Source organism: Lissotriton vulgaris, chromosome 8, assembly GCF_964263255.1.
Source record: "Lissotriton vulgaris chromosome 8, aLisVul1.2, whole genome shotgun sequence".
NCBI classification, from domain to species: Eukaryota; Metazoa; Chordata; class Amphibia; order Caudata; family Salamandridae; genus Lissotriton; species Lissotriton vulgaris.
Genome location: NC_141696.1, coordinates 564,401,012 through 564,413,655, shown reverse-complemented (window position 1 = coordinate 564,413,655; position 12,644 = coordinate 564,401,012).

Here is a 12,644-nt window from a genome sequence, read left to right as displayed (position 1 = left end):
GGATGCGTCCCTCCTGGGTTGGGGGGGCCACATGGGAGAGGCGGAGATCAGAGGCCTCTGATCTCCGGCGGAGTCCTGGCTCCACATCAACCTTGTGGAGCTGCGGGTGATCCGGCTTGCACTGAAGGCATTCCTTCCCTCTGTCCGGGGAAGTGTAGTGCAGGTGGTCATGGGCAACACCACCACCATGTGGTACTGCAGCAAACAGGGCGGGGTGGGGTCGTGGACCCTTTGCCAGGAGACTCTGTGCCTCTGGCAATGGCTGGAACACCAGGGCGTCTCCCTGGTGGTTCAACACCTGGCAGGTTCACTGAACGCCAGGGCGGACGAACTCAGCTGGTGCATGATGGATCACGAATGGCGTCTGAACTCGGACGTGGTGCAAGGTCTCTTTCAGCAGTGGGGAGAGCCTTGGTTAGATCTATTCGCCACAGAAGAGAGCGCGCAATGTCCTCACAGAAGAGAGCGCGCAGTGTCCTTAGTTCTGCGCATTGGAATTTCCAAGGCTGCACTCCCTCAGACGCTTTTCGTCGTGAGTGGAGCTGCGGTCTGTTGTCCGCCTTTCCGCCTATACCACTTCTGCCCAGAGTGCTGAAGAAGATTAGGCGCGACCGGGCCCAAGTCATCCTTGTGGCTCCGGACTGGGCACGAAGATACTGGTATCCCGAGCTACTCAGCATGTCAGTCGATCCCCAGGTTCGTCTGCCTCTTCAGAAGGACCTTCTGTCACAGCAGCAGGGGACGGTCCACCACCCGAACCTGTCCAATCTCCACCTCCATGAATGGAGATTGAGCGGCGACAGTTGAGGCCATTTGACTTGCCTCCTGAAGTTTGTGATGTGATTCTGGCAGCCAGGCGTCCCTCCACAAAATCGGTATACGCCTGCAGGTGGCACAAATTTGTGGCATGATGCGCAGCAAAGGCTGTGGATCCCCTTTTTGCCCCCCTTTCAGAGGTTCTCCTCTTTCTTCTTTCTCTTGCCCAGCAGGGCTCTGCTCTGGGCATTGTCAAAGGCTACCTATCTGCCATTTCAGCCTTCTTAAGGCTTCCTGTTCAGCCTTCTCTTTTCAAGTCCCCGGTTGTATAGGTTCTTGTAGGGCATCTCTCACATGTTTCCTCCTGTTCCTTTCGTGATGCCTCAGTGGGACTTAAATCTTGTTCTAACCTATTTGATGTGCGCTCCTTTCGAGCCACTTCATAATTGCCCTCTCCGTCTTCTGACTCTTAAAACTGCATTCCTGGTTGCCATCACCTCTGCCAGGAGAGTGAGTGAGCGAGCTCCAGGCTCTATCTTCTCAACCTCCTTTCCTCTCTGTCCATCCGGACAAAGTTGTCTTGAGAACTCGTTATTCTTTCCTGCCCAAGGAAGTCACGGCCTTCCACATCGGGCAGGCCATCACCTTGCCCACCTTCTTTCCGCCTCCGCATCCCTCGAAAGAGCAGAGTGACCCCGGAGATGTTGGCTCATGCCGCTTCGATTCACCCCTGTCCTCTGTCAGGTGAGCTGGAGAGAGACTTGGAGTCCCTGCAAGAATGGCTGACGGAGAGGCTTAATGACCTGGCCCCGATGTTGCCCCCTCGCCTGACATCTAAGCGGGTCTCGGCCCCTTGGTTTACTACTGCACTGTGGGCTACGCGGCAGCAGTGCAAGGTAGCCGAAAGGGCCTGGCGGGCACACTATGACAGCATGGACAGGTCTGCCTATAAGGCTGTGGTTAAAGCTTACCACCGGGACATCCGCATCGAAAAGAAAGCCTATCTCGCGGGGAGAATCGAAGCAGCCTCGAACTCTAGTAAGGAGATTTTTACCATTGTACGAGAATTAATTTCCCCTCGGACTATTGCATCGGAAGAGGGGCCCTTAGAATCCTGGGCGGCGGATCTTGCTTGTTTTTTTACAAGCAAGATTAAACTCATCCAGGACTCTTTTCCATCTGGTGTACCTGTTAGACCGCCGATGTCCGAGGTTGGTACGTCTCCCCCAGTTGTGCAGGGCGCCATATTGGCCGAGTTTCCATCTCTGCCAGCCTCCGCCTCCTTAGCGCTTATGGGCAATTTAAAATCTGGGTCTCCGCTTGACCCCTGCCCCGCTAAGCTCTTGGGTAAATTGGCGGAGGTGGTCAATCCACTGGCGCACCCTCTTCTCAACCTTTCGTTGAGTCTGGGAGTGGTTCCGCCAGTGTGGAAGCAGGCAATGGTCATCCCGTTGCTGAAAAAGCCAGGACTTGACCCGAAAGCTCCAGCCAATTACAGGCCAATTTCGCTGCTGCCGGCCCTTGTAAAAATCTTGGAGAAGCACGTTCAGTCGGTGCTCTCCAATTTTCTGGAGTCCCATGAGATCTTACATGACTCTCAGTCGGGCTTCCGTTCAAATCGTAGCACCGAGACCGCGCTCCTTGAGGTTTCTGAAACCATCAAAGGGGTGTTGGATACCGGGGGCAAAGTCATGTTGGTGTTGTTGGATTTGTCGGCGGCTTTTGACACCGTCCCCCATGAGGGCCTGCTCGCAAGACTCTTTGAGATTGGTCTTCGGGGGACGGTGCTCAGATGGTTTTCGTCTTTTTTAGCCGGCTGCCGGCAAACGGTCTGGACATCATCTGACACCGCTGTGATGCCGCCTTTGGGAGTTGGGGTCCCTCAGGGCTCTATATTGAGCCCGACCCTTTTTAACATCTTTATGACCCCTTTGGCGGCGGTGGCGGAGTCATTTGGTGCCCGGATCGTGTCGTATGCCGACGACACCCAGCTCCTCTTCTCTTGCGAGAGAGGGGCTGACTTTGACGGGGAGAGTATCCGGAATTGCCTTGGGGCTGTGTTCACATGGTTCCAACTGAACAGCCTCAAGTGCAATTCCGACAAATCTGAGGTACTCTTCTTCGGGTGCGATACGGAGCCTAGCTGGCAGGCCTGGTGGCCCATCGACATGTTCCCTCCGTCCGGTTCTTCCCCCATGGCTAAAAACCTGGGGGTCAAGATGGACAAGGGGCTGACGATGAAAGCCCAGATCCTGGGGGTGACTGGCACCTGCTTCGGCCTTTTAAAAATGTTGCGGAGGTTTCTGCCTCTCTTGTCTGAGGAGCACAGGAGGCTGACTGCAGGCTCTGATAGGCTCCAGGTTGGATTATGCCAACATTCTTTACCTGGGCCTGCCAGAGTACCTGTTGCAGCGGCTTCAAGTTGCGCAGAACGCGGCGGCCAGGGCCATCTTTGGCCTAAATAGACGCACCAGCGTCTCCGGGTTATTGGCGACGCTGCACTGGCTACCCATCCGCAAACGGATCGCCTTTAAGGCTCTGACTTTGGCCTACAAGGCGCTCCATGCCGTGGGAGCAAAACATCTCCATAAAAGACTGGCCTTTTATCACCCGGCCCGCTCGCTGAGGTCTGAATCTCTACTTTTGGCCGCTGTTCCGCGTGTTAAGAGGGCTCGCCTGGGCGGCCGCTCCTTCAGTTTGTTGGCTCCACAGATGTGGAATTCACTACCGCTCCCACTGCGGGGGGCGACTACTCTCCTTGATTTTAGAAGAGGTCTTAAAACTTGGCTGTTTACCCAATAGGTTTGCTAGCAGTTCCTCTCTTTTTGTCTGTTTGCTTTTTAACTGTGTTGTGTTATTCTGAAATCAGTTCTCCTTACCTAAAGCGCCGGGACACTCTTTTTGAGTAACCGTTGCGCTATACAAAAGAATAAATAACATAACATAACATAACAGGAAGAGAAGCTTCACCGTCTGGATCCAAAACGTGCGCTCTCATTCTATCTGGACCGCACACGCCAGTTACGGGTGGACGACCAGCTCTTTATTGGTTACGTGGGTGCTAGAAGGGAGGGGGCGGTGCACAAACGAACCATTTCCCGATGGGTCGTTTTGTGCATAAAGGCTTGTTATTCACTGGCTACAAAGGAGCCTCCTGTGGGGCTGCATGCCCATTTCACTCGGGCCACGGCGGCTACTACTGCCCAGGGCTGGGGAGTCCCCTTGCAGACATCTGTCAGGCAGCTACGTGGGCCTCGCTGCACATGTTCGCTAGACACTACTGCCTGGAAAACCAAGCCCGGATAGATGGTTTTTCTGCCTTTCTGTTCTCCAGGACTTTCTGGTGTGATCATTGGTTCGCAGACCCTTCACCGGGGTTGGTATTGCTGGGGTATCTATTCTAAGGTAAGGAATCTAACACTAACCTGTTTCTTTCAGATGCACAAGTTACTTACCTTCGGCAACGATAGATCTGTAAGAAACAGTAGTTAGTGTTAGATTCCTTACCGCCCCACCCATCTTCCCCGTTCTGCGAACCGTTATCTAGGGTTACGGTTCATCCCTTTCAGGGCCCTAGTTTCATGGCACCAGTGTTGGTTTTTATCATGGCTCTGTGTTCCTGGTGCGGAAAAATTATGTAGAAGAACTGACAGCGCGCGAGGGCGCCGCCTAAGTACTCAGACGATGTCATCCCGGCGCCGACGACTGACGCGGAGCCGCATACGACGCCTACCGACGCGCAGGGGTACTGCTACGCAAAACTTTCCAGATCCAGTCTGACGCCTGGGGATATTCTAAAGGAAGGAATCCAACACTAACTACTGTTTCTTACAGATATATTGTTACCGAAGGTAAGTAACTTGTGCGTTTGTGTTACTCTTGGTATTTGTCAAATGCTTGGCTCCCCTAGTAGGTTTGGTACATTTTCTATAAAACTGCAATAAAAAAATTAATAAACAGGCGCACACAATATAGATACTGCTCTGTAGATTGGCAATGACACAGCAAGGTAGCCTAGGTCTTAATGCAAATAAGCCAATCACCTTGCCTCCTCTGTCCTTGTCGCTCATGCGACCAGCCCACTGGGATTCTATTGTTCCTATCCATAATACTTGCCCTCGCGCCTAGACAAGATCCTCTCCACGTTCCTTGAATTCACTGCTGTATAACCACAACAATGTTGCCACCTGCTCTTGCCGGAGGCTGGTTCCGTTTCCTTAAGTCTCGATTTACAGACTCACTGTGACAGGCCAGGCATTTGCCACTAATTGCAGCAGACTTTCTGCCCCTTTGCATTGGCAGTGTCAAATTGGTGTGTAAATCGGTCACAGATTGCTCCAAGAGTGCTCAGGTTTCGAGCTTGATTCCCTGAACATTACACCTCTAGTAGGGGTATTAGTTGATGATTGTGAGCTAAATTAGATCAAGTGGTGCACTTTGAAGCTCCATTTCCTTATGAAAATGACTACAAAGATGTGCATCCTCATTTTATGCCTGGGAGGCTCTCCAAATGCCATAAAGGAGTATGTTATGCGAAGGCTGCCCAGCATATTCCAGGGATAGCCTCAATGGGTGTCAGGGACATCTTGCCTATGTCCCTTTAATCCATCAGATGCTGTGAACAGGCACATATGTGATGGCCATGGATGACACCCACACCACAGGCCTGGATATCAAAAACAAGAAAAGGTCACTATTTGCCTGGATGGGCGCTATATGTAGGACCCTCCATATTTTAGGGTTGCTTAACATATGCAAAGAATAGACTCAACATGTATAAGATGGCCACCATGAGCCATGGATGTCCCCAAGATGTAAACCAGATGGCTGTCAGTGGCCAGTGTTGCCACTGTTTTATAATCATGTACAAATCAGTGGTTATTAGTGGGGATTGTTTCTGCTCTTTACTGCATCAGAAGGATGGTGTTTTTCCAGTGCTTATAAAGAAATATGTTTTTATTTCCTTCCTTCCCTCATTCATTCCTGTTGTCAATTATTCCAACATTCTTTCATACTTCCTTTTTGTACACTTTCATTGAAGGTGCGCTTCTAAGTAACTTTTCATTATTTCCCTTACCTTCCTGCTTGTCTAATTTCCCAGTAGTCAAATCTATTTCTACCAGTCCGGTCCCACCCCGTGTCAAAGATGTGTATGAATGGTGATATGTATGCACATGTTTTTCTGAAACGGTACCATCTGCAGCACGTATTAAGACACTACTAGCTATACCATCGACAGCCTATACTATCACCAACTTTTCTGTGTTAAAGTATGCACTAAAAGCAGTATAATTTCACCAAAACCAGCTAATTGACCACCTTGTTGGTGCACGGACACAGAACATGTTCATGATCTGGCCTGATTTGTCTATATCACAGGATGCTGCTTCTAGAGTCATGCGAGGGCTCGAGTCAAGGTACCACGCGGGTGGACGGCGTCCCCCCACTTATTTTACCGGGTGGACGCCGTCCCCCCTGCCAAACAGCTGGACTTCACTCTTTGGCCTCTCTGGGACGAGATCGGAGCTCACAGCACGCTGCTCACCAGCTGACTTCTCAGATGCAATCGCATCTAAGGGGTGAGGGAGGGGAGGCAATGAGCCCGATGGTGCAAACCACCTTTTGTGACGTCACTGCCTGTCGTGACGTCACTTCCAGTGACTGCGTCCCCCCACTTCTCTTTTTAGGACTTGTGCCCTGGTCATGCTTTAAACACCTTTACAATGTAAATAGGAGTACTTGGTGTAGTTTTATGGGAGGACATTGATTCCAGAGGCACCTATATGTAGAGTGATCTTTGCTGCCACAATCCTCTTACCTGAACTTACAGTAAGCAAACTCCGTCCGCCTCTTAATGAAGGAGGATGACATAATAGAGGTCCTTGTTGCTTTGGACTGAGATTCTGCTAATAGTTCAAAGGCTATCCTGAAATTAGGTCCTACGGGTTCAGGGACCTTGTAAATGTCCACAAGGGAATATTAAGTGGCTTAGTATAGTCACTAAGGGCCTGCATTTATATTATTTGACACCAGAGACTGGTAAATCAATAAAAGGTAAACCGAATTCAGTGTTTTGAACTTTGTACTGAAAAACATATATTCCATTTGGTGGTGTTTTGTCGCATATGATCTGTTTTAACTGAAAACTAGGAACCCTAATAATAATGCATTGAAACAAAAAAAAAAACTCCATCCCCAACAAAGTGCAGTTGAGTGTCAGCCGGAGACCAGATGCCTCTGATCTCCACCTCTCCCTAGCCAAGCATGATGCATCTGTGACCACCTTCAGCTCTGGGGTTGTTAGGGGAGGGGTCTGCCACTGACAAAATCGGGGTCCAGGAGCTACCACTTCAGATCTTTTGCTCTCCTCAAAAATATGGATACAATCCAACAGGTACCCTTGATGCTGTACCCAATTAGATATGAGGTTCCACTGTAGAGCCTGCCTGTGGCATCTGGTATATTTGGACACCAGGATGAAGGTGACAAACCCAGCAGCCTCAAAGTCATCCACACTTAGATCCAGGACAGAGGCTGGACATATACCGACTGTCCTGGACTCTGCTACAGGGAAAAGGCATGAAACGGTATCATAAATGGAATAGCATAGATGAAGGAGAGCATCTGCGAAGGAGTCTGTGTGATTACGGTACATCGATAGTGAAACCCAACAATGTTAGGCAGCTCTAAGTCATCTGGAGTGGTTGGGGGAGGGGGAACTGGAACCCCCAAAGGTGTGCTGCCACCACCACCTTCCCCTTCGTGAACACCTGAGGGACATTGGTGAAGGCAAAAGGGAGTACTGCAAATGCTTCTAGTGTACTGTGAACTGCAAGTAGCGCATGCGAGCCTGCAGGATGGGGATACGGAAGAAAGCGTCCTGCATGCCCAACACCACCATCAAGTCTCAGTGGTCTAGGGCAGGCAGGACCTGCTCAGCATTACCATTTCTATTTTGTACCTCTGCAGGAGGACATTGAGTGGGCAAAGATTTAAAATAGGATCAAGGCCTTCATTTGTCTTTGAAAGTAGCAGGAGTAACACTCAGTTTCTTATTCTGAGCCTAGATGGCTGCCATAGTGGTCCCTTCCACATTGTTTTACTTCCCTGGGACAATAATTGACATTGACCAGACCTTGAACCTATCCTGTTACCTGCTTACACATCAGGACTTTGAACCTGCGGAACTTACCCCAGACTGTGGAGACCAAGCGATTTGACTGATGCCACGGTGGAGCTACCAGATAGCTTAAAGGAGGAGATTGGTTGTGTACTACCCCCTCCCCCCCTGCTGTCACATACCCAGCTGGACCTTGGGCCTATTTTCCCCTTCTCTCTGCATCCTATCTTCCACCTACCCCTTTACCCTATCCCCTTACACTTCCTCGCTCCATCCACCTTGTCCCCTATGTTCTTTAAATGCTTTCTTGATACTTATCTAATTTTTAACTGATGTAAATTGCAACATTATTGTTCCCCATGTAAAGCGCTCGGATTCCTTCGGGTCTAGCCAGCGCTATACAAAACTCATTAATTAAATATGTTCCCATTTAGTACTCTTTCTCTCTTTGTCTACTTCCTTAGCTCCTATCCCCTCTCCCCTGAAATACCCCCTTGCCTAGTACCCTGTCCTTTGTGCCCTTTGACTAAGCACTCCTCCCCTTGCTGGGGAAAGATTCAATACTTATACTCTGGAGTCTCAGCGAACCTGCTGAGAGGGTCCACTGTGCCAAGGGAGCCACTCACACTTGAGGTATGGTATGGCACCCCTTGCCAAAGCACTCGCTCTCCCCTTTTTGGGGAAGGAGCCAGTATGTAGGCTTTGGAGTCTCAGAGACCCCTCTGAGAGAGTCCACTGCGTAAAGGGAGCCTCTCACAACAGAGATAGGGAAGTGATACCACTTCCCCTGGGATCACAGCTTACTGGACTTTGGACATTGCTTTGACTCGTCTACCGGTTTGTTTCCCCGCCACTGCAATGTTAGCGCTCTAGTCAGCGTGCGTCGCGTGATGACGCGACGCGCCTGATGCCATGTTGGGATGCACCCGCATCCCAGGGAAAAGAGCGCTAGTGCCGGAGCCGAGAGAATAAGCGGCTCGGCGCTCTCTGACGGCGAGATACAGTAAATAAACCCCTCAACCTTCACCACGTTGTAGCGTCAATATTTGAGGAACCATCATTACAATGGCGACGAGGACGGGATGAAAAAAAAAATCGAGTGAAAATCGAGCAGAAACCACAAATAGGTGCAATCATCAGACCAAGCCACCACAGAGGTCCAGAGACAGGACAACTGCAATCAAGGCGCACACAGAGCACCAGGGACGTCAGAGAGCACGGCGGAGCCCACAACAACCCACCCCACGAAGGGGCCATAGGAACCAGGTACAGAGAGCCCCCCCACGCAAACACTTACAGGGGGAGACGACCGGGCACACAGAAGGGCACCCAGAGCAAGTAGCAGTGAAAGAATGTAAGGGACAACCCCACATCATCTATACACCCGAGGGGCAGGAGAGCTGGCGACTTTAGGGAAGAGCGAAGGGTAAGAGAGAAAGAGTCCCCAGCTTCAACCAAAGAAGCAAGAGGAAGACAGCGCACCAGGCAGTCCCAAGTGCCAAAGCGGGATCGTACCGCCAGAAAGGCACGAAACCATGTGCGCGCAGGCGTCTTTTGCAACAGCACCTGTACCATTCCTGCCCAAGCCAGGAGAAGCCCTTATGAAGTGGGAAGACTATATTGATAACTTCATTGAAGTACTAGAGGATGAAAACAAGGAGAAATTTACAAGTAAAAGGAAGAAACGGATACTGTTACACAACCTGGGTCCGGAGGGGCTCAGAATATTCAATAAATTAGTACCTAAACAACGCGATGATAACGATGACTATATCTATGCCCACGCGATCAAGGAATCAAATGAGCACTACAGACCAGCCGTATGTGTCTCAATCGACAGATACAATTTTCAACAGAGAAAGTAGGAAGCTGGGGAATCGGTGGAAGAATATGTAGCGGCATTAAGGAAACTAGCATCCATGTGCAGATATGCCGTGTTCCAGGAAGAGTTCATAACAGATCAGATAGTGATGCACACTACAAGTAAGGCTGTGCAAGAAAAATTATGGGCAAGTGGGGATACCACCTGAAGGAAGTCATGGCAATAGTTCAGAAAGCGGAGTTGGCACGACGATGCACAGAAGCGGCGAAGGAGACGTTGGCCAGACCGATGGTGAACAGAATCGAAGAGAAGTAGTCCCGAAGAGACAGCAGGAACAAGTGAACCGCACAGAAAGGCCCAAACAGGTGGTGAGGAAATCCAGGCCCGCCGGGAAAACAAACGGGAGGTGGCAAGAATGCCTGTTACCGATGCGGAAGCACGGCACATGAGACCTATGACAGAAAATGTCCAGCGTTTCGCGCCAAATGTATGTTCTGCGGGATCGTAGGACATTGCGAGAAGGTGTGCCGCAGGAAGACAACCAGGGGTGTGGTGAAATATGTCGACCAAGGCCAAGAAGACCCAGGGAAGAGCAACCACGAGGAAGAAGACACAGTGCTCTGCATTTACGACCAGGTGTTATGCGTGGACACCAAGAGATCGAGCTAGCCCGTGTTGGACATGACGATTGGTGGAGTGCCGATAAACATAGTGGCAGATACGGGTTCACCCTACACGATAGTCCAGAGGGCAGTGTGGAACGAAACATTCAAACCCCAATTGGGCTCAAAGCTAGAGAAGCTGGATATAAGGCCTGTCTCGTATAATGGTGACCGCATACCCATGGTGGAATACAGACTGTAAAAATTTGAATTTAAAGGACACAGCGTGTTCTGCCAGCTGTACATCTCAGAAAAAGGGCCATCGGTACTGAGATGGATGGACCAAGGTGACTTAGGCATCAAACTGGACCCGGGAGGAGAAGTTCAGGTCTTGCTCACTGAACCAGAACGATGGCCGGATATGGACAGATGGAAAAGAGAATACCCTAAGGTGTTCGGAGGCAAGGTGGGGAAACTGGAGAAGTTTGCACACAAGATCATACTCAAGGCAGGAGCAGAACCGGTGTCCCACAGGGTGAGGAATGTGCCCCTCGCAGTGAGAGACGCAGTGCAGGTAGAACTGCAGGAGTTGGAGAAAACGGGCATAATCGAACCAATCCTGTGTGCCGAATGGCTGGCACCACTCGTAGTGGTGATGAAACCCAGTGGGAAGGTCCGGCTTTGCGTGGACCTGCGCGAGTTAAACAAAAACATTGTGGTGGAGAAGTTTCCCTTGCCACGGATTGAAGAGATATTGGCCAAAAAAAGAGTCAAGTGGTACTCCACAATTGACCTAACCTCAGCATACCACCAGATCGCGTTGCACCCAGAGAGTAGGAGGTTAACGTCGTTCATCACCTCCTTCGGATGCTATCAGTTCCGCCGCATGCCATTTGGACTGGCGGCAGCGGTGTTTCTGAAACTGATGCACCAATTGTTCAAGGACGTGGACGGCATCCAGTACTTCCAGGATGACATCCTAGTGATGGGACGAGACAAGATGGACCACGACGCGAAACTTGCTAAGGTGCTGAAAGTGCTGGAGGAAAAGGGCCTAACTGCAGAGTGGGAGAAGTGTCGCCTGGGCATGGAGTCGGTGACCTACGTGGGACACGAAATTGGGGTGCAAGGAATCACGCCCAAGACTGAGAATGTGAAGGCAATTTGCAACGCGCTACCCCCCACCAGCAAGGAGGACGTCAGGTCCTTTTTAGGCATGGTAGAATACTATAGTAAATTTGTTCAACATTTCGCAACGAAAACCCACCACATGAGACAATTAACGAGAGAGAAAGCAACCTTCAATTGGACGGAAGAGACACAAAGAGAGTTCAAGAGCATCAAAATGGACGTGGTAAACGCCGTACCCCTGCAAGGCTACGACCCCCAAGGGAGAACTGTGCTCACAACAGACGCCAGTGACAAGGGGCTAGGCGCTGTGTTGATGCAGGACAGAGGACAAGGAGTGATTGAGACATTGAGCTTTGCATCTCGCACACTGAGTGACACAGAGAAAAGGTTCAGCGTCATAGAAAAGGAGATGCTGGCCGTGATGTGGGCGATGACAAGGTTCCGACAATTTTTATGGGGTACACGGTTCCAGTTGAAGACCGACCACAAACCGTTGGTGAAAGTGCTCACCTCAAGTGGGCATGCCAGCGCTACACCCAGAATCTCAAAGATGACCGTGAAGCTTTTGGAGTACAGATACGATGTGGAGTATATCCCGGGCAGTCAGAATAAAGTAGCAGACTATTTGAGCAGGGCGGCAGCCATGGAGACAGAAGAAGAAGACAAAGAAGCCGGAGAGGAAATGGTAGCTTTAATGGAGGACCAGGAAAGAGTCATCAGCAACCAGGAGTGGGACGAAGCCTATAAGGAAGACCGTGACATACAAGAGGTGAAGAAGTGCATAGTAAATGGATGGCCAGAAAAGAAACACCTCAGCGAGAATCTACGGAAGTATTATGAGGTCAGGGAGGAATTGTCAGTAGACGATAAAGGAGTGTTTGTATACAGAAGAGACATGGCCATCCCCTCGGCAGGAATTGTTCCGAGACTACTAGCGATCCTCCATGAAGAACATCTGGGGATCGGGAAGACGAAACTACGGACTAAACAGGGATACTGGTGGCCAGGCATGGACTTGCAAGCTGAACGGTACGTCAGGGAATGCATCCAGTGCCAAGGGGAGCGGACAAAACACTTAAGCCCTTAAGACCAGCGCTGGGAAAGTTTGACTCCCCGAAGAACCCGTGGGAAGAGCTGTCTATCGATATTCTAGGCCCGATCTTGGACGGACAAGGAACCCAAAAGTACGTGTGTATCCTCATAGACAGATATT